The sequence below is a fragment of the Oxyura jamaicensis genome, chromosome 2, assembly GCF_011077185.1.
Source record: "Oxyura jamaicensis isolate SHBP4307 breed ruddy duck chromosome 2, BPBGC_Ojam_1.0, whole genome shotgun sequence".
Lineage (NCBI taxonomy): Eukaryota > Metazoa > Chordata > Aves > Anseriformes > Anatidae > Oxyura > Oxyura jamaicensis.
Window position 1 is genome coordinate 119460820 of NC_048894.1, and position 20859 is coordinate 119481678.

At 41.7% G+C, this 20859-nt stretch overlaps 1 protein-coding gene across 6 annotated transcripts in view; it reads left to right on the plus strand.

Annotated features, from left to right (window-relative positions):
- Positions 1-20859, plus strand: part of FAM110B (family with sequence similarity 110 member B) — a 109709-nt gene that overhangs the window by 50726 nt on the left and 38124 nt on the right. Inside the window, exon 1 of one of the 6 annotated variants that reach the window (XM_035317948.1) lies at positions 1101-1323. The exons of 3 other annotated variants lie outside the window; for them this stretch is intronic. The gene's annotated coding sequence lies outside the window, so the exon portion shown is untranslated. Of the gene's footprint in view, positions 1-1100; positions 1324-20859 lie in introns of those variants that run through there. 2 more of the 6 variants (XM_035317947.1, XM_035317949.1) reach the window with 2 other exon arrangements.

A 20859-nucleotide genomic window follows, 5' to 3' on the forward strand; every position in this document is an offset into this window, starting at 1 on the left:
CCATCCTGACAGTGAAGTTTAGAAACCAGTTGGCCACTATAGAACAAGTGAATTGGTGAACCACACAGGAACAGGAGACTTCAGAATTTTGTTGTGCTGATCAGAAAGAAGATTTATTGTAATATACTGCTCAGGAATACTAAATTGCAGTGCTCGTATCTTCTTTTCATTATTATTTACCCAATACTCTGTATCCTGAATATCTGTAGGAGCTGTTGGCATCTTTCTAGTACGCGATGGTCTCTTAGATCAAAACATCCCTTACTTTTGTGGACTTGCATGTTTATAAGATGCATGTAAGGTTTACTTGAATAAGTAAACCCTTCTGAGGAGTGTTGGCTTGCTGGAAGTATTTTCCAAATGAGTTCAGTTGTTTTGCATAATGGCAAAAATTTCCTTGGCATTTCCACCAAAGCCTTGTGAAAGCTTAGTTAGGACTTCCTGTGCCAGTGCACACAAGCCCTCAGGTCATCTGAATATCTGCCCACGTGTGAATGTAAAGGACAGAGGTGGTCCTGTTGACTTCTGTAGGGGTACTGTGCACTGAAAGCATGCATTTAGTACCTTGCTGGTCAAAGGTCTGCCTTGTAGATTGTGAACTACAGTAAATAAATCAGTCTGAGACCTACTGTGTATATCACGGTGGTAATGTGTGCATTCAAAACAAGAATCCCTACTGACAGTTCCCTGCTACGTTCTGTTGTCTCACTCCGATAGTCCCAGCAAACCACAAGTGGTCAGCTCCGAAAGCACACTCCCAAATATATCCTTTCTTCAGAGACGGATACAACCCCCTCAGAGGCAAATCATTTTTGGAGTAGGGGAGAAAAAAACAAAACAGCAAAGCACAGGAATTACTATTATTTTTCTGCACCTGGCTGACTAACAGCCCTGAATCCTGACGCTTTCGGCGGGCAGGTGCGACGTGCCCACGCCGCAGGTCCCGGTGTGGGGTGGCAGAGCAGCTCGGCGCTAGGGCAGGCAGCTATAATTAGCTTAGCAGCCGCTAAGCAGCGCTGGGCTGGCCGGGTGGGAGCCGCAGCGAGCATGTGCTGGATCCTGCATGTGCCCGGCTCTTATTGGCGGGCGAGGCTGCTGCCTGCCGGTTTGATAGGTTTCCCCAGTCATCTTCGTGCTGCATTACAGACATAGATACAGAGGTACTGTGTGCACGCAACGGTAGAGGTGCTCGGCTCGTAGCGTAAAAGCAAGCCCGCAGATGGAAGGCATTGGTCTTTGTTATAAAGCATCAGTGCTTAAGGACTGCTAGCCGCGAGCGGAGAGGTCGGTGGAGGAGTTTTACTTCGTGGTAATTACTTTCAGGTCTTTATCTCTCCGGTAAAACACAGTCATGCATGAAATGAATACTGTTAATCATGTCATCTGTTTAATTTGATCTCACCTTCATTAGTATTGTGTGTACTCCAGTGGGAGAGCTGTCAGATTACAAAGGGTCATTAGAGTGGATTTAGTACAAAAATAGTGTATTTGTGTGGGAATATTGCTTTCATGTGAAATTTTGAGCCTGTGCATTTGAGTAATTTTACTGGTTGCCTTTTGTAATGCTAATAGAAATATTTCTTTTATTGAGATGTGTTCTGCAAAGCAATTGAATTAGAGCATTTATGACTATTGGTACATGAAGAGAAATCTCTGAACAGTGATTAGTTTAAAGAATAATTCTGTGAAGCGTTCTTTAATTTGATCAGAGCAATAACTATCTTGATGCTGCTCTAGCAGAAAGATAGAGGGATGAGGAGTAATATTCTATTGTTCTTTCAACAAAGATGCTGTAGCTTTCATGTCTGGGTGGATTCTTTGTTTCATCCACAGGATTTTATATTCAGTGGCTTTCAAAATGAAACGAAAGCCACCCTGCCGAGTAGATTGCAGTATATCCTTTGCTTGCACATGCATAGACGTAAATGCCTGTATTGTTCACAAAGGCTGAATTTTGGACCAAAGCCTTGTTTATTGTCAGAACTGCCTTCAGCAGTAGAATGAAACAAGGTGCATATGCCAGTCTTTGTGATTCTGAGACTATTTACAGTATTTACCAGCATCATTTAAGTTCTTCTCATTCTTGACCTACGCATCAATTGATCACAACTTTTCCAATAAAAAAGTATGTATATTTAATGAACACTTCTTACAGTGAAAGCTGTGCAGAACAGAGGGAAGCAAGCATGAAGTGTGTCTATCTATCTATCTATATATATAAAGAAAAGTCTTAATGTAGCTGTGCTTCATTTGACGGTGTTTGAATACTGAGGCTGACTGTTGAGACTTGGAAGTTGATGCCCTTGTCTGTGTCAGACTCCAGAGCCACATAAACTTGTGTATTAAGTCACCAGTCATCCGGCTGGCTGGCTGCCACCATGCGTCTGAGGTACGAGTCGCTTGTCTCAGCCGGTGTCAGAAAGGTGTCAGGAACGGGAGCTATTTTGGTATTAGCCTTCACTCTTCCCGCCGCACCTCTGATGAGGATGTTCTCCCTGCTGCATAGACCAAAGCAAAATCAAGTCATTTGCTCCTAAACTATGTGGTGTGAAACTACCTTGCCTCCTGAATAGATGCCCTTAGCAAATAGATAAATGCTCACTTTTTAACTGTATATGGCTTTGAGTACAACAGTTATGTATGCTTTGTATTTGTGACAGTGTATTCAAAAGGAAAAGTGTTTGGGAAGTTTAAATCACCCCTAGCACATAACAGTTTATTTGAATTTTTGCTACTGACTAGAATAGTTACCTTGTCTGTATTCACATGGGTTTTATTTCCAATGTTACTTCTTTTATGCAGGCTTGGAAAATAGCAGTTAAGCTCAGACAGGGAGGTCCCAGGTTGTGAAGGCATGTTGTTCTCAGGGTGTCATGTATTGCCTCATTGCTTCCAAATTAGAAACCAGAAGCCTCTTTAAGTGGTTTTAAGTTAACTTATGCCTTCTACCTTTTTAAGAGGCTTTTATGAAGTATATATCTTTATGACCTTCATTACAGCATCCCATGAAGGAGTAAGTAATGGTTAGTTAAATAAATATAGGAAGTAAAATCTCCATCTGAACTATCTATTTACCATACCCAGACAGCTTATTTCCAAGAGAGGCTGATGTACCTTGCATTTTATTTTCTGCTTCCTGTGTTGAGCTATCGCTATTTGTAAGTAACGTAAGGCACAGCTGGACAAAATGCTATAAAAGTTAACATATTTGTGGTGGTGGATACAGCTACCACCACCACCCGATGGAACAGGAATACTGCACCAGTAGCTATTAAGGTGTGGACCTCTTTACTTCCAAAAAGAGCTGTGATGATCTACGCGAGCGTGTCACCAGAAAAAATGACAGTCATGAAACTAGAGCTGGTGACACTATAATTGAAACTTGCAGTGCTTTAACAGCGGGGAATAAGGTACGTTGTTATTGCTTCTCTCTTTTTTTTTTTTTTTTTTTAATAATAACCTCTCTTTTCTTCTTGGTGAACAAAGAAATTGAAGCAACAGTGCATACGGATTGCTCTCTATAAACAACAACAAAAAAGTTGCCATCTTTTTAGCTATAAACATATTTTAACGATAACCAGCTTATTGCTACAGGACATCTAGCGCAATTCAGATTATTCTTCATGAGATTTTATATTCCCGTTTTGCCAGCAAGCTTTTTAAGTTTTTAATTGCTCTTTGTGAGGAGCTGTGTGCAGTACGTGTTTGCTGCGTGGCTCTGCAAACTGTCCTTATTTCTGATGGGTTGCTCTGTAATTAAATCTATAAGTCATTTGTCATGTGAAAGGGAAACTCTTCTTTCCAACCCAGAATGCAGTGCATGGTATGCGTACGTATGGTAAGAGCAGAGAAGTATGTTACAAAAATGAATATCTCAGCTGCTGGAATGTTTCATCGTATGTGTATAACTGGCATAGAGTCACTCCAGTCATCTGTCACTAAGATATGTTTGTGTAGAAATGAATATGTTGTTAACACTTTCAGTGTCATACTGGTAATCTCATTATAACCCAATGGACATAGCCATATTCCTTGAAGAGGAGTGTTTTCAGAAGCGTTGGTTTTGGCTGCTAGCTGAAGATGGATATATGCAGTACTCTGAGTACCAGTAATAAAGAGTGTTACACTGCCTCTGGTTTATTAAGGTATTATGTCTTTTTAGCATTACATGTATAAGTGAATTTTGCATCAGTTAAAACTACACCAAACCTGAAAGAGAAGGGTAGTGTTTAAGGTTAATGCATTTTTTGCAGTCTGTTAGCAACAGGAGACTCCAGAGGAATGGTCAAGATAGGGATTTAAGATATTACCAACATGTTTATTTTGCAGGATTTGCACTTACATGCCGTCTTGATTTTAAAGTTGCGTAGCAGTAAGTGATCTGTGTGAAGGTTTATGTTAAAATGAGAACAGTGCCCTAAAGCACCTTTATCCTTGTTTTTGGAACCAGCTCCAATTATTACTCTGCTGACGGAATGTCGGTTTGCTTAAGTGGTCGACACATTCAATAGGATGTCTGTAAGTGCTGCTTATAACACCCTGAAAGTTAATGGGAGATCAATAGCCCGTTTGTTCCCAGTGTTTTGTTGGGTTAAGGTCTTTCATCTTGTAAATCTTGTAAATTTGGGGTTGGGGTGAGCAGGAGGGCCTGGACGAGGAGGTGAAGGGATGTCCTCTGCGAGGTGTGTGGTAAGTAGGGGAGGCCTCGCTGCCCCCACGTTCTTCCAGCACCGCTCCAGCAGCACTAATGAATAGCATCCAAAATGTGACCGTATCCCCTGTGCGGAGGTGGCTGGGCAAAGAGGGGCAGTGAGAAGAAACCTCTTCTCCTTGCCAGGCGGTGCGAGCAGTTGATGGGGAAGTGGCTCTGGTGGGGCCGCGCTCCCTCTTCTGTGGGCCTCTCACTTGCCTGCTGCAATTCATTCCACGGGCTAACTGCGTGGAGTTGAAGACATATAGAGGACGAAATATGCATACCTCTAGGCACCCGTGAGTCAAACGTTAGCAATATATAAAGGAAGATTGTGTTTTATTGATCAGGGGAACGCAAGCAACAATATTTTCTTGCTGTGGTTCTCGCAACTGCAGGGTTTTCCCTCAGTTGTATACATCTGGTGGAGGGGGGGGGTGAAAACAAACCAGGTATCTATCTTTATTTTTTTCCACACTTAATCTCCTTTTACAATTAATTTTAATTGTTTGTAAATGTATTACCTGAGGTATTAAGTGTGGCTTGATAGATTTGATGTAGAATGCAACTGGCAAATCATAATCCCGGTTGCTGTTGTCTGGGTAAGCCTGGCAACAAGATTCCTGTCTCATTTCTCATTGTCTTTTGTGGATGTGTCTCAGCCACCTGTAGGCACCGCTGCTTGCTGCAGTCTTTCCACAGAGCAGCTGAAGTTTTCAACCCAGATCCTCAATTTGTAAACATGTCATTTTTAAACATGATTCATCTATTCCCTTCCATAACTGACATTACTTGTTGTGCTTGATACTTCTGTGGTGTATTGCTTTATTAATTGAAGCAGTATGTTATTTGTGCTGCTGATTATATGACCGTCTATTTTATTGGCTGTATATCTCTTGGGTTTTGTGGAATGGTTTTTACTGCATCCATTCCTAATGAGAATGTGCATACTACAAAATCTCAATGACAAAGAAGAAAAGGATGTTAAATTATTGCCTTTCCTTTAGAGGACCTTAGCATTTGGAAAGTTGGTAGACTAGCCCAAAGGTCAGACTATTCTGTTTCCTAGTTAGGAAATCTGTATGAATGCTTTCAGTATCCAAGTCATGCAATGTGTGGTATAACTATGGGTTAATAATGCCACTACAATGGAGAGAAATTTGAACACGCAGGTTTGCATGGGTACGTATGTTTTCAGAAGTTTGGGAATGTGTGGCTCCTGCATCTGCTTGTGGTCAATGGGTATAATCAGCTCTTTTAATATCTGGGTACTGTTCTTATAGCTAGTGAAAATAAAGTAATGATAATAAAGGAGAGGTATTAATATGATGAGATGGCTGATAATGCAGACACAATATGATAAGGCCTCTGTCCCAAAGCATTCTCTGCCTGCATTATCCAGGCAGAACAAGGCAAGAGAGGAAGAGAAAAAACAGAGATGAAGATCGAAGCATCTTATATGTGACCACAGGCTGTGGGCTTGCAAGGTAGGCTGAACAGTCTGTGCTTTAGGGTCATAAACCATCACTGCTAATGTTTTTTAAAAGGGTGAAAAAAGATCAGTATAACTACTCCTGTCTGTGTAAGCACTGACAGTACAAACTTGCCAGGATAAGGATGATTTCCTTCTGTCTCAGTGTCATAATTGGCACTGGGTATTTTGGGCACTGCAGTCATCCAGAAATGAGTGTGCAGCTTTGTATTTCTACTGTGATCTTGCAACAGCAGTCTAATCCAAAGATGGACGAGGGACTCGATAAATTGCATCCCTTTCTCTTTCATTACTGTTACATCAACACTATTGAAATCCGTGTGCTTTCCCCTCTGCCCCCCCCATTTTCCTTTGGCATATTGTGGAATGCAGATTGCTGCTTTGGCCTCTGAGTCCCCAGGGGCTTGGTGAAGCCCAGCAGAGGCAGTGTGCGTGCTGATAATTTAATGTGGAAGGCAGGTATCGTGGTGGGTGCAACAGAACAGGACCTTGAAGTAGTAGATGGCCTCATTGTCCTTAAACGTTCACAGTTCTTTCTCTTCCCTATCTCCTTTCTAAATTTGTCTGCCCCATTTTCCCATTCAAATCCATCTTGTCTTTTCTATCCACTTTCTCCAGTCAAGCTCTCTCTGCCTTTCAGCTTCTGCCATTCAACCCTGTGCTCTTTGACATCGTCACAATCACCATGCCCTATTGAGTGGGGAATATCTAAAAATACCTTGTAGGTGGAGGTGGCCAAGAAGGGCATGCAGGTGAAGAATTCAAGTTCTCTTACCAAAAAAGGCCAGATTTTTTTTTTTTTTCTTGTTTAGATATTATTTGCTTACTGATGGAAGATGTCCTTGGATCCTGCATGGAAAGCTCATTTTGACAAACACAAATCTTACCCCTGACCTTTCCAAGTCTGGCATCTCTGCTTTTCTTTTCTTACCTCTTTACTGAAAGCAAGTGTCCCTCTTCATCTTCCTGTCATCCCCCTGTCATCTCTGCACGAGGGCTTTCCAAAGTGATTAATGAGTTTTGCTTACAGTTCTCTGGAAACAGGGCCCGTGTCCTTCGATCACGTCTCCATGCAGGTACCCCACATCCTCAGGGTCTCTATAAGGTGGTGGCCTGAGGAGCTGCTCCTACCCCTCTTGTAGGTGTCTCAGGCAGCAGCGGCACAGCACTGACCTGAAGCTTCACAACTTCGCTGCCGCCTATAGGGCTGTGAACCATGTGGGTGCTTTCTGGCTTAGAATCATGTCGATTTTGCTCTTCTTTGCTGGCTACTTGGCGAATTTGCAGCGCTGGCTGCCTAAAGGGTCCTGCTGGAGGCCAACACCTCCGATTCTGCGCTGAGAGGAGGTTTTATGAGTGCTTACGTCAAGTCCTTGCAGAGCAACAGCCAAGCAAATAGTTTGGCTGAAGTATAGAGGGTTTGGGCTCCTTGTCTGTAGTGTGGCTAGATAAGGGATTTTTCCTATGGTACGTGTTGAAAAACTGTGATGCTTCTTTACTGTTGACTGTGGTTTTTAGCTCTCTAAAGAGCCAGAGTTTCCGCAAGTATTTTCTCTTTCTTTATGCTACAAAGCAACTTACACTTCCTTATTTTACTTCACCATGACTCTGAAGCCTAAACTTGCATCAAAAGCGTGTTTGCAACTAAGTCTTAAATCCATTCTTAGAAGACATCTACAAATACTGAATCCATCTGGTGTTGAATTACTATTGATTTTTTTTTTTTTTGCAAGCATGCTGAAACTGGATTGATGCTTCCCTCATCTCCAAGAAATACGTACATCTTACATTTATAGCAGCTCTTCTGACTTTGTGGAACATACTACTGGAGGCAGTAGGATCCTACACAGAGCTTTTTTTTTCCTGCTTCTTGCCAAAATCAAGTATGGAATTATCAACGTATATAAATAACTCTTGGGGAGGAGTAAAGAAGATGGAGCCAGGCTCTTCTCAGAGGTATTCCATGAGACGACAAGAGGCAATGGGCACAAACTGAGACACAGGAAATTCCATATAAGCATATTTTTTGAATTTATTTTTTTTTTACACTGTGAGAATGGACAAAGGCTGGCACAGGTTACCCAGAGAGGTCATGGAGTCTCCATCCTTGGAGACCCCCAGAAGCCATCTGGACATGATCCTGGCCAACAGGCTGTAGGTGGCCCTGCTTTCAGCAACAGGTTGGACCAGATGACCTAGAGAGGTGCCTTCCAGGCTCAGCTGTTCTGCAGTTCTGTCATCAGAGATCTCCAAACAGCTGAGCAAGTAAGACCTCTCACCTCTAGGCAAGTTATTTTTCCTGTATTAGTCCTGCTATCCAAAATTACTTCATTCATACCTACCCTTATGTAAGTGTGCACATGAGTACATATGATAAGCATACATCTACCTATTTCTAGCTGCTGTATAAACATAGCTGGAGTCTAGGACAAACTGGAGAAAATGAGATGAGAAAGGGTTGTTTAAGGAGATTGTTTTTTATATTTTCGTACATACAAAAATTCCATTTCATACAGGCCACACTTACTTTCTATGCTTTATGCAGCCATTGTAAATCTTTCTTACATATTTTCCCTCCTGCAATAATATGTTAAGTCTGCATAGTCAAAAGCGCTATATAAAATGGCTTTACAGAAAGCTGTATTCTTCTTGGATGGTTTCAGTTGGGCACCACTTACACAGAATTACATCTTTGTTAGGGACTGTGTTAAGCCTAAGTGGGCAGAAAGTGCACAGAAGGCAATCTGCATGAGAGACAAAGGAGAATAAACGGTTCTGGGCCAGAAGAGGGAGGCGCACCCTCAGCAGGACTCTCCTCCCAGCAAAACGGAGCTCCAAATCCAACAGCAAACATGGAGAGCTGAGAACACACTACAGGCACTTTGTATTTATGCAAATACTTTTTGGAGTCCTAAACACACGTAATTACTGTTCTGCTTGTTGTAGCCCTGTTTCTGCAGCCTGAGTGTAGGTCTGACATCATTGCTGAAAACTGGAAAGCTGGACAAGGCTGGCTGACTACAAAAATTAAATGTAGTCTTTGGGTACAAACAAACGAAGCACCAGGCGACCCTCAGGGCAGTGTTGGAGGAAGCTGTCTGCGGGTATCCTTTCTAGTATGCTTTGGGTAACTTTGTGGGAGAAGGGCAAAGCTCTTCATCCCATCCCTTCAAAGCCGTGACTCCTGCCTTATAATATTAACAAGATTTCTTTCTCCTTTTCAGCCCCAATTAAAGTAATTTTCTCCTTGTTTGAATGATCACCATCATTAGTATTACATTGTTTGGGGCTGAAGAGGTCGTCTTTGTTTACATCTTGGCCAAGACAAGTGGCAAAGAGTGCAGACCTGAGATTTTGTATTTGAAGTAGAAGCAACAATATCTTTGTTCTGACAAGCATTTGGGTTTTTACTGTTTAAATATATGACAATGCCATATTTTGTGTTCTGATGCTCTGTGTTCAAATATGGTGAGGGATTTATTTTTTCCTGCTTGTTCACAGGTTCTGACATAACATCTTAGAAATTGTACATAGACATTTCTTGCAGTGAAGGCATTTGGAAGAAAAAAATCTGTTTTGAAGATGAAAGAAACCAATTTCTTTTTGAGAGCTTGCTTAGTTCCTTGCTTTAGCTTCAATCACAGCCAGTAAGAAATTTTGAAATTCTTTTTTTGTTGTTGAATTTTGAAAAATTAATCAGATAAATCCTTTAATCCTTATGAATGGGGCAGTTTTTTTCCCCGCTTGTTTCATTTTAGTTTAGCAGTTAGGCCTTTTACACTTGATTAGATTATTTTCTTTGGTCCATACGACTGTCTTTCTAAAATCCTTTACAGGTAATCTGTAATAGTGATGAAGTCTTTTCTTGTTGGATGTCACAAACATGCCTGAAAAGGAGAAGGGTTTGTACTGGTGGGCTGAGTCTCTCTTCCCTGCTCTCCTTTCCCCTTCCTGCAAATATGTTTTAAAACCATCTTGTCGTCGTCTTGTATTCCAGCTCCCTCTCTTCCCAAATCTGTAGTGGTGACGCGTGCTGTGAATTTCAGTTGCAAGGACTGTTGTCTGGAGCAAGAAGAAAAAGTCCAGTTCCATGTTTTCAAGTGTAAGGCTTGCTTCTCATTTCCGCTATATGATACAGCTAGAAATGTTGGAAATGTTTGATGTGAAATTCTTCAATAGAACTGGGACCTGCCCTTAAATCAAGCTGCCCCGCGAGCTGGAGATGGCTCGGCGCTGCCAGCAACGAGCACTAGGCTGTCACCACTGTGGCTGTCGCCTTCATGCCTGGTGCTGCCCTTCCAAACTCTGCAGGGAAGAGGTGGCCGAAGTGGCAGAAGGGTTTCCCCTTTGGCTACTTAGGGAGTGCCATGTAAATAGCACAGAAGAATTTATTAGTTCTGGGGACTTGATTCCCAGCTCTTCACAATGGTTTTCAGCGATTTGCTGCTTCTGGCAGTAAAGTGCACCAGGGTGCAAGCTGTCTCCTTTTCCTCACAGCTGGAAATAAGTTTTCATTAAGCACAAGGGTGCTGTATCAGCTGCTTTTGTTAGGATGGTTTCTTGCTGAAATCTGCCTGTTAGAGGTACGGGGTTGTTTAGGGCAATCATCGCATGCTGTACAAAGGCAGATGCACACCAGATGCTCTTGGAAGGGGTGCTTGGACAGAGGTGTGACTTCATGAGGTCATGACAATAGCTTGAGATCCTTGCAGTGCTTGGTTGCTTTCAGCCAGAAATACTGGCCAAAGCTCAGCTCATCACCTTGCACCACGGTGTCGGGGCTTTTGCTTGATACGGAAAGGTTTGGCGGTTCAGGCTGTTTATCTGAGGACAGACATCCAGGGACAATGATCCATCCTTATGGCAGCCTCACTTGCATTTTGTCTTCAAAACAGAGCTGTGTTTATTGTGTTAAGAAAATAATGTCTAATACGGAGAAAACAGGCTGATAAGGTTTATTTTTACTATGGGTTCATTTCAACTTTTTGTACTTGTGAGAGAAATCAGATGGCCCAGTTACTGATGCAGCCTCAAAAAAATAATTGAATTTTTCCCTCACAAAGAGCAAAACCATGCTAGGTGTAATTCTGTTTCAGTCCCCATTTTATCTAGCATGATTCTAGCATAATTTTGGAGTCCAGGGAGATTTCCTTAGCATCCCTATTTCACATGAGCTGTCACCTGAGGTGGTTTGTATTTCTTTAAAAATACTCTCCCTTGAAATTAAATCCTTAAATAGTTTGCGTAAGTTTTGAATGGTTGAGTTGCCTCTGATTTGGGTAATTTATGGCCTTTTTTTCTGAATAGATGTAATTTTTGCCTGTACAAGTTGCAAGTAGATAAAAACAGTTAAAATTTAAGAGTCTGTTCCAAGTTGTCTTCTGCTCAGCTGATACCTTGAATTTCTTTTTGGGGTCTTTTAAACCCCTGAAGTGTCCTAATATTTCTTAGCAGTAAAGGTCACTTTCTTACGTAGCTAGTGCATTTGCTATTAAGTTAACTTACTGAGAGCCCTTATGATGAACTTTGCAGACCAAGTAGCTCTTACTACCAGCTTCCTAAATTTCTCCCTCAGGTAAAAATTCTGCAATCCACTTGAGTCCGAAAATATTTCTGTTCTTCCCTTAAACCTATTAATCTTTTAAAATAGTAATGAAAAATGAATGCACAAAAAAGCAGTTATACAGTGTACAGTACTAGTATACTGTATTATACGAATACACTGCTCAGTGTTTCCTACCCCTTGCTTTAATTCTGTCAAGGTTTTTGCAACCCGGTGCAGTCTGTATCTTGTTCTCCTGGTGTTGCATGTCCAAGGTGCAGCCTTCCCTATCTGCCCACGCTGTGAAATCTTCCATCCTCGTGTCTCATCTTACTAGTAAAGTACCTTGCCATCACTTTTCTAGCCTGGTTGAAAGCAGTCTTGTCCCATTTAAATCAATTCTGAATATTGCATGAAAGTGCATTTCCCAAGCCTGTGGCTTTGATCGTATCATCCCTCTTTACATCTTCTCGTTAGTTCCTTCTTCTCTGTCATAGCCAATACTGAAATTCCGATATGATACCCTAGCATTATCTATCATCTCTCACTTGTTATCAAAATGTTGGTTTTCTGTCTCCTTAATGTCACTTTGCCCTTATGCTTTCGAACAGTTGTGGTGCTGCTTTGTTTTACATCCTTTCCACTTGGGAAGAGCTAACACTGTTAAATCAATTCCGTATGCTTCACTGTGTCATGGTGGTATTTAATTTACCTTGTATCACAAAGCAATCTTGCAAAGTGAGTATGACTAACTTTTAGATTAAGACCTAGAAAAAAAGTCTTTTCAGGAAGCCCTGGATCTGTACTTGTAGCAGCGCATCTCGAGAACGGTATCTGCTGGGAAGACTTCTCTGCACAGATGTTATGCAAAAGCTTGTAACACAACAGAAACTTGCTCAAGTGTCTTCGCTGATTAGAGAGAACAAGTCTGGTCCAGTGGCGTTTCGAGATGAGTAGATTTGCATGCCATGAGAATTATCATCAGTTAGAAAAGCAAATTGTCCTGTGAAGGAAGATAAAGGGTAAAGTTCATAGCAGATAAGGTACAGCTTCAAGAATGATGAAATGAAGTACAACTTTTTTATGGTTCTGCTTGGTATTGAAGATCCAGAACAAACTGGGTATGCATTTTCTGTTGCTTCACAAAGTAATTTGTGCAGGTACTGTGGGAACAAAGGTAGCCATGCTGTTTTGGCAGACTTGAAGCATTGCTTTGTGGCCTAATAAGAGGGGAAGCTGCCTTGCTTCAGGAGCCAGATACTGGAATAATAATTGCACTTCTGTTCCACTGACCAAGTGCTTTTCTCCATGTCCAAAATGGGAATGACACTGGTCCAGCCCACAGTGTGGTTCCAAGCATTAAGTAACTGTTCAATACCATTCTGGAAAGCCAAGGGTTTTTTGTTGTTGTCCTTGGTGCCTTTGTTTTATTTTTAATGGATGCCTGAAAGTCTTAAGTCCAGTCCTATCTGCCAGATTATTTAAAACAGTGCTACATTCACCAGTTCCCAGAGAAGGTAGTTGGCAATGCCACTGTGTGGTCACTGCAGTTATGAGACATAAATACAATAATCATTGTATTCATTGAGATACTTGAATCTTTAACTGTGCGTTCCCATAAAAACACTTGGGAGTATATGACTATTAAAATCACTGGGACGGTGCTAACCAGAAAACTTCTCAGCCAACAGTGCATTTCTTACGCTAAGAATTTTTATTTCTTTTTGGTAAATAAAGAATTTAACAGATCCCGTGGAGGTCCTGAGTGAGATGTTTCTGAGACGCTGTCACGGAGGTGTGACAGCACTGTCACAAGTACAGCTCAGTGGTGATGACCTGTAGCAGGAAACTTGTTCTGAAAGGCACCCAGTGCTAGTTTATGGGGAGAGGGAAAGACTGAAACTAAGGAAATTCCCATTTTAAGGATTGAATTAAGCACAGGAAATAAGATACACTTTAAAACATAAACATAACATAACAGATACAACTCTGATACGTTTCTTCAGAATTTTGTGGTGTATCTTTTCCGGGTTTGCAAAAGGTACAGGTGTTTTTTTTTCTTCTATTACTGTAAAAGTATCATGCGAAATAAATGCATGAGTGCTGGAACAGACACAGTAAATGCACAAAACCACGGGATGAGCCAGTATCTAGTTCTGGCCATGTCTCTCTCCTACAGTGTGGATGTATAATTTAAAGCACTATAGTGTTGTTTTTTTTTTTTCCCTCCTTTTGTGGGGTGAAGCTTCTAAAGGAGAAAAGATTTATTTTCAAACAGCTTCCTTATATCATCTCTTGAAGTTCATATAAATTGTGAACATAGAGGTGGTTTATGGAAGAGCTGTAGAAGAGTCTCTGTTCCTCGTCAAAATCTGCATATATGTGTACACGTGGATTTACAGGGTTTTGAAAATCTGGAAACTCCAGCTAAGAAGATGCTGTGCGATCACGGAGTACAAAAGAATTGTGCAATTTTGCCATCACTTCCCACTGAAACTGATAACAGGATGAAAATTACATGTGCTGGTCGCTGCTGTGCATTGCATGGCTTGGAAGGACAAGTGGCTTTGCATGTCTTTAGAAACCCAGTATCTACCACAGAAGGGCTACTCTGGGGGCAACTTCTGAATCTCGATTGCTTTTTAAAGCAGTGCTGCTTTATTAGGGGTGTGGTGACCAAGGGAAGGGTGGAGCTGGCCTCTTCGCAATTAAGAGTTACCTTGTTAGCAGTGCACTTGGCTTTGTCTCCCTGTGGTTCTGGGAGTTTCGAAGTAGATGAGCAAGGAGATGTGTGCCAATGTTGGGGTCGGCGGGTGGAGGGTCAGGCTGAGGTGGTAAGCCACTGTCCATCATATATGAGAAGTCCATGGCAGTCTGGTGAGGCTCCCAGTGACTGGATGAGGGAAGCGTAACCCCTTTTGAAAAAGGGAAAAAAGGAAGACCCCGGGAACTACAGGCTAGTCAGTCTCACCTCTGTGCCTGGCAAGATCATGGAGCAGATCCTCCTGGAAACTCTACTAAGGCACATGGAAAATGAGGAGGTGATCGGGGACAGCCAATGTATCTTCACTAGGGGCAGATCACGCCTGACAAATGTGGTGGCCTTCTACGATGGGGTTACAGCATTGGTGGGTAGGGTTTGGAAAGGAATTTAAAGATCATCTAATTTCAGGGACACCTCCCACTAGACCAGGTTGCTCATAGCCCCATCCAACCTCCCATGGTGGAATTAGATGACTTCCAACCCAAATCGTTCTATGCTTCTATGACTGTATGCCCAGTGGAGCAGTGACACCTCTTGTGTCACCATCTATGCTTTTAGAGGCTTGTGTGCCAGTTTGTCGATGGAAATCTTTTGGGTTTTCCCAGCAGTTGCCAAGGAACTGCAAAAACACTCCAAAATTACATTTTCTTCCTTACCCTGGGACTGTCCTTGGGGCAGGGAGAGGAGAGGGGGAGTCCGGGCTGTGTGGAGGTTCAGCCTGGCAGCAGTTACCTTTCCAAGTGTCACTTCCAAGGTGATGGAGAAGAGTCCCAGCTTTCTTGCTATGAACTACCATTGTAAATTCATAACTCTTTTATAACTGTCACATTCATAACTGTCACAGCAACTCAGGTTTTTTTTAATGCACATAAATATTATCCTTGACAAGAGAGGACACTGTATTTTAAGCGTTCCTCTGACAGATAGTGAAATACCACAGTAAAACTTTTGTATCATAGGACAGGCACTCAAATATGCAGCAAAGGGTCTTGAAATGAGAACTTCCCTGCTGCTGACCGGTTCCCAGCCCTTGTCAGAGGAGGGGCATGCTCCTGCGGTGCACATCAGATGGAAATAACTTTATTTCTGTACCACCCCAGCAGTTTCCATAGGATAAAAACTGCCAGATGTGTGAACTATTTTAGCCGTCAGCATGCCAGCTATTAAGATACAAGTTCTACCACCAGTATTTCAAATGGTTTCCCATAAATTACGATTTACATATGAGGATTATGTTCAGATTATTGCAGCTTGAAATTGGCTGGCGCCACGTGCATTTTTGTCATTGAAATACGATGTCCTTGCTGGCAGGAATTTCTTTTTGGTGTTTGATTTATTTTCAAGCACCTTAGTTTTACAACTCATGTATTGCATGACAGGAGTGCAGCTACACGGGGCTTTATGATCCAGAGATGAGTTTGCATCAACAACTGTTGGTTGTCTTCCTTAGCAGTTCTTCCTTACAATTAAGCTGCAGCTACGAGTTTTGGAAATTGGTGATTATTTTACCTAATGGTATGACTGAAATTGTAAGGATCAAAACCAGGCATATAAAGATGTGGTTGTGATACCTCAAAGTTCAGGTAGAAGTACCCCAGAATGAGATTTTTTCCTGACGGTACTTGTAAAATGCTCTGGTCTTTCTGTTCTCGTGTAGGTTGCATTAAGTTAACAATTAAGAGAAGACTCTTCTGAAGGATTTTCCCACAATGCATGTTTTGTGATATACTTGGGGAATGTATGTTTGATAATGCATAATGCCGCTGAACTCAGTTTTCCTGTGATTTTTGAGCACTCACAGATGCAGGACTACTTTTTACTTGTAAACTTTTAATTGGACATACAAGTGTGTGAGGTTTTTAACTTTTTTGCTCAGCCAGGTGTTCAGCTGAGAATCTCTTAGCCACCTGTTTTACTTTTTTTTTTTTTTTAAATTATAGTTGAGAAACAGCAATAAAAAGGAGAGAAAGCAACACAGACAAAAAACATTGCTAAAACAGCCATTTAAAGTCAGGAAGTCGACCAGTCTGTAGATGGTTATTGCTAGATTTGATCTTTACATGTAATTTTACTTTGGCGTCCCATTCATGCATATGGGTTTTTTTGATGATGATGATGAACTCTACTCACCCCCAGTTACACAGAGATAGGCATTGCATTTCCAGCAGAATGACAAAAAGAGTGCAGCAAGAAGTCATTCAAACGAGTGTGTCCAGGTTGGAAATCACACAAGTTAAACTGTAATCGCGCAACTGTGTGTATGTATAGTGTGATTGAACTGATATGCTTTCCCAGGAGGAAGATCCTTTGAACAGGAGAGCAATTTCTTTATATCTTCTGGATGTTACTTTTGGAGAGCTGGGGTTGGAGCAATAGTCCCTGGTTCTGCTTCACTGTAATGCTGTGTAAGGAAGGAAGGCGAGGATCAATACTGTGTTCTTGTGAGTCTTTTGGGAGGGATTTTCATAGTGTCTTTGGACACTGTTTCTTACCCTCCCCCCTCCCCCCCCGCTTTCTGAAGGGAATATAAATTATAGCAAATTATTTCAGCAAATAAATCTAAAATGCTCTGGAATTAACTCCCAACTGTAAATGATAGCATCATCTAAAAGAATAAAAATCAGTCAGCTGGGTCAAAATTTGAGAGGTTAAATATCTGACATATTCTTCCACTAATAAAAGTGAATAAAAATTCTTCTTAATTTCCATTAAAAATATCTCTAATTTCACAAATCATTGAACTCGGCAACAGACTTAGGATGTTAGCGCTATTGGCAAGTGTTATGATAAACCACTAGGTCTAGCTCTTATTGACACAACCATAAACTGGTGACTTTTTCCCTTTGAATTTCATTGCAGCAAGAGTCAGAAAAAGTTCATGTTTATAGTCTCAATTATTTTAAAAGATTTTTATGAACAGTGAGACCACAGGAATACCCTGAGGAGATTGTTAGAGCAGGTTTATGACAAAAAAGTGTTTCTATGCAATGAGATGCTATCTCTTAAAAGAAAATACCCTAATATAAGTCTTCAAGATTTTGACTGCAAATACCTGATGTCATTTGAATAAGGCCCATTGTGTGAAAACTTGCTTGTATGGACAAAGCTCCTTGGCCTCGTGGGATCCTGTGGTAGCCCTTGTATGAAGGTGAGGGGTGGCATGGCTGGTTGGCGAGGGTTGGCTGTAGTGAGTGTGTTTCCTGCCAGAGTGATTATTTTTTTGAGATATAAAGAAAGTCATATTTTATCTACTCTGTATGAATGTAGGACAGATCCTCTGGTCTGTGTGGATGCGATGACCGTGAAGATGATGCCTTTTGAACACTGAACTTTATACGAGAGTGTTTTTAACTTGAATATTCTCAGTTTGAAGATTGTCTGATCAAGGATGGCAGGTTGACTTTTAGGGCATCTAGTGCCATTTAACATGCCTCAGGGTATCCGAGACAGCACGGTGGGCAGGATCCTGGATCGTAAGAATTTCTGTGAGTGAGGTGTCACTGTGTTTTAAACAGTATTGTGTTAAGGAAAGGTCATCATCTGCTCATCACAGTCTGCAAAAGTAAAACCAGACATGGTTTTACTTAATATGTCTGGGAACTGGAGCTGCAGAGACCAAAGAATGAGTCTGAAGAACTGCTTTTTTGTTGCTGGTGCTAGTGATTTTTTTTTTTTCTGGACCTCTTTCTGTGTAAGAAACAAAACATTCTGTGTATATTTAAATAATATTTAAAAAGAACAAACCCCAAAAAAGGAAAAAGGAAGAATTTTTATAACTTTCTTGGTCACTAACTTGATTATAGTGGATGCAAAAAGTGGTCCATTTTGGTAGTACATTATGTTACCATGGTAACATAGACTTACTAATTTAGAAACCCTTCGGGCTAGTGTTGAGAATGCTAACATTGCACTAGTATACCAAAACATAAAAAGACTTACTGTCAAAGTAACTGCTAAATGTTTAAGATGAGCCATGTAGATACATGTGGATTTTTTTTTCCCCCAATTTCTTACTAGCTTGCAAGGGAGTCATATTGCTAATATTACAAAACAGTAAATAAGTCTATGACCAGAAAGCAATTTATAATCATTTATCTTAATTACTGCAGTGTTTTTCTTATTAATTGGTTTTATTTCCTTCTTGGAGTCGGACCTTTGGGTTTCCACTGTGTATCTGTTACTACAGATACGTGCTTCCTGCTCCCGATAGGCAGGCTGTGTGCTCCCAGGGCAATTTCATTCACTCTGGGATTTCTGTGAAAATGGTTATTTATTTTGGTTGCCAGTGACTGTATAGCATTTTCCGAGTGCTGGATATTAACAAATTCTGCATCATCTTATTAGCATGTGATCACAGATTCTTTCCAATGATACTGATTTATATCATCTGTGCTTATATTGGGGCTGAGTTCTACTGCCATTTCTGTGTATTTGGTTAAAAAAACAACCGGTGATTCAAATGTCTGACTGACATACTCTGTAGCTGGTAATATACTTAATCTTTTTTACTTTATGATGTTAGTTGAGAATTTGAATTGCCAAAGGTAGAGAGGATGAAATGCTAATATACACCAGGAGAGCAAATACGTGTTTCAGTGAGGTGTCTGTCACTATTTCTTACTATATTTATCATTTCCACTATCTCACCACAAAAAAAAATGACCTGTTACGCTTCCTGCTGTGGGTCATTTCCTATACAGTGGCAAAACTCCATGAACCTATTCCCTAATGCTCTGTGAGGCTGTGGTGAGTCTTGGTTTCTTCTTTCCATGCTCCATCATATTTCAAAAATCATGGCAGTCAGGCCAAGTCCCCAGTGACTGAAAAAAGGGAAGCATCGCTCCCATTTTTAAAAGGGGTGGAAAGGAGGACCTGAGGAAATACAGGCCAGTGAGCCTCACCTCTGTGCCTGGCAGGGTCATGGAACGGATCTTACTAGAGGCAATGTTAAGGCACAAGCAAGGCAAGGAGGTGATCTGAGACAGCCAGGATGGCTTCACCAAGGGCACATCATGCCTGATCAATCTGGTGGCCTTCTGTGATGGAGCGACTGCATCAGTCAACAAGGGAAGACCAACCAATGTCATGTACCTGGACTTCTCTAAGGCCTTTGACATGGTCCCACACGCCACCCTAATCTCTGAATTGGAAAGATGTGAATGTGAAGGGTGGATAAGGAATTAGCTTGATGGCCACACCCAGAGAGTAGTGGTCAATGGTTCTGTGTCCAGGTGGAGGCTGGTGACGAGCGGTGTCCCTTAGGGGTCTGTCTTGGGACTGGTGCTTTTCAATGCCATCATCAATGAAATAGACAATGGGATTGAGTGTACCCTCAGCAAGTTTGCAGATGACACTAAGCTGAGTGATGCCAAAGAAGGAAGGGATGCCATCCAGAGGGACCTGGAAGGGCTGGAGAAGTGGGCCCATGTGAACTGCATGAGGTTGAACAAGTCCAAGTGCAAGGTGCTGAACCTGGGATGGGGCAATCCCAGACGTGAGCACAAACTGGGAGAAGAACTAACTGAGAGCAGTCCTGGCAGCCCTTCCGAGAAGGACATGTGGGTTCTGGTGGATGAAAAGCTCAGCATCAGCCAGTGGTGTGTGCCTGCAGCCCAGAAGGCAAACTGCATCCAGGGCTGCAGCAGTGGAGGGGTGGCCAGCAGGGTGAGGGAGGTGATTGTGCCCCTCTGCTCTGCCTTTGTGAGGCCCCACCTGGAGTGCTGCGTCCAGGTCTGGGTTGGAGGTAGATGACCTTTAAGGTCCCTTCCAACCCCAGCCGTTCTATGATTCTTGCTGAAGCTGGTATGGGACTGGCCTGGCACGTGCAGGTTGTTGGGCAGTTATGACCCTTTCCACCAGATCTCACATAACTTTTTTGGCATTGTTTGTTCACTCATGGTAGAAAATGACACTTGATTTTTTCTTACATATCACTGTATGTGTGCACAACTGGATTTGTCACTTTGACCAAACCTACAGGAAAAAAGCAAGTTTTACACACTAAAATGCATCCAGGATTGAGCCAGGTTACAAATGATGCTTCTCTTCCTTGTCCTCCCTGCAGTTCCACAGGATATCGTGGTGGAGGGACTGCGTTTGTGACGCACGCTGCTGAGTTATTCCAGCTATGCTTCAGCTGATCCCTCCTGCCACCCACCACTCCCTCCCTCCCTGCAAAAGTAAATGAATATTTAAAATCTGAATTACTTTATTTAGCAAGAAAAAAAATATCAAATTTCCACATGCTGTGATCCTTACAACTCAGTAACAGCAGCGCTGGCATTTTGTCATTATCTAGAGCTAAAAAACTCTTTTTTAACCAACTTAAAATGTATTCTGATATAAAGGCATAAAAAAAATGCCAAAGCCTG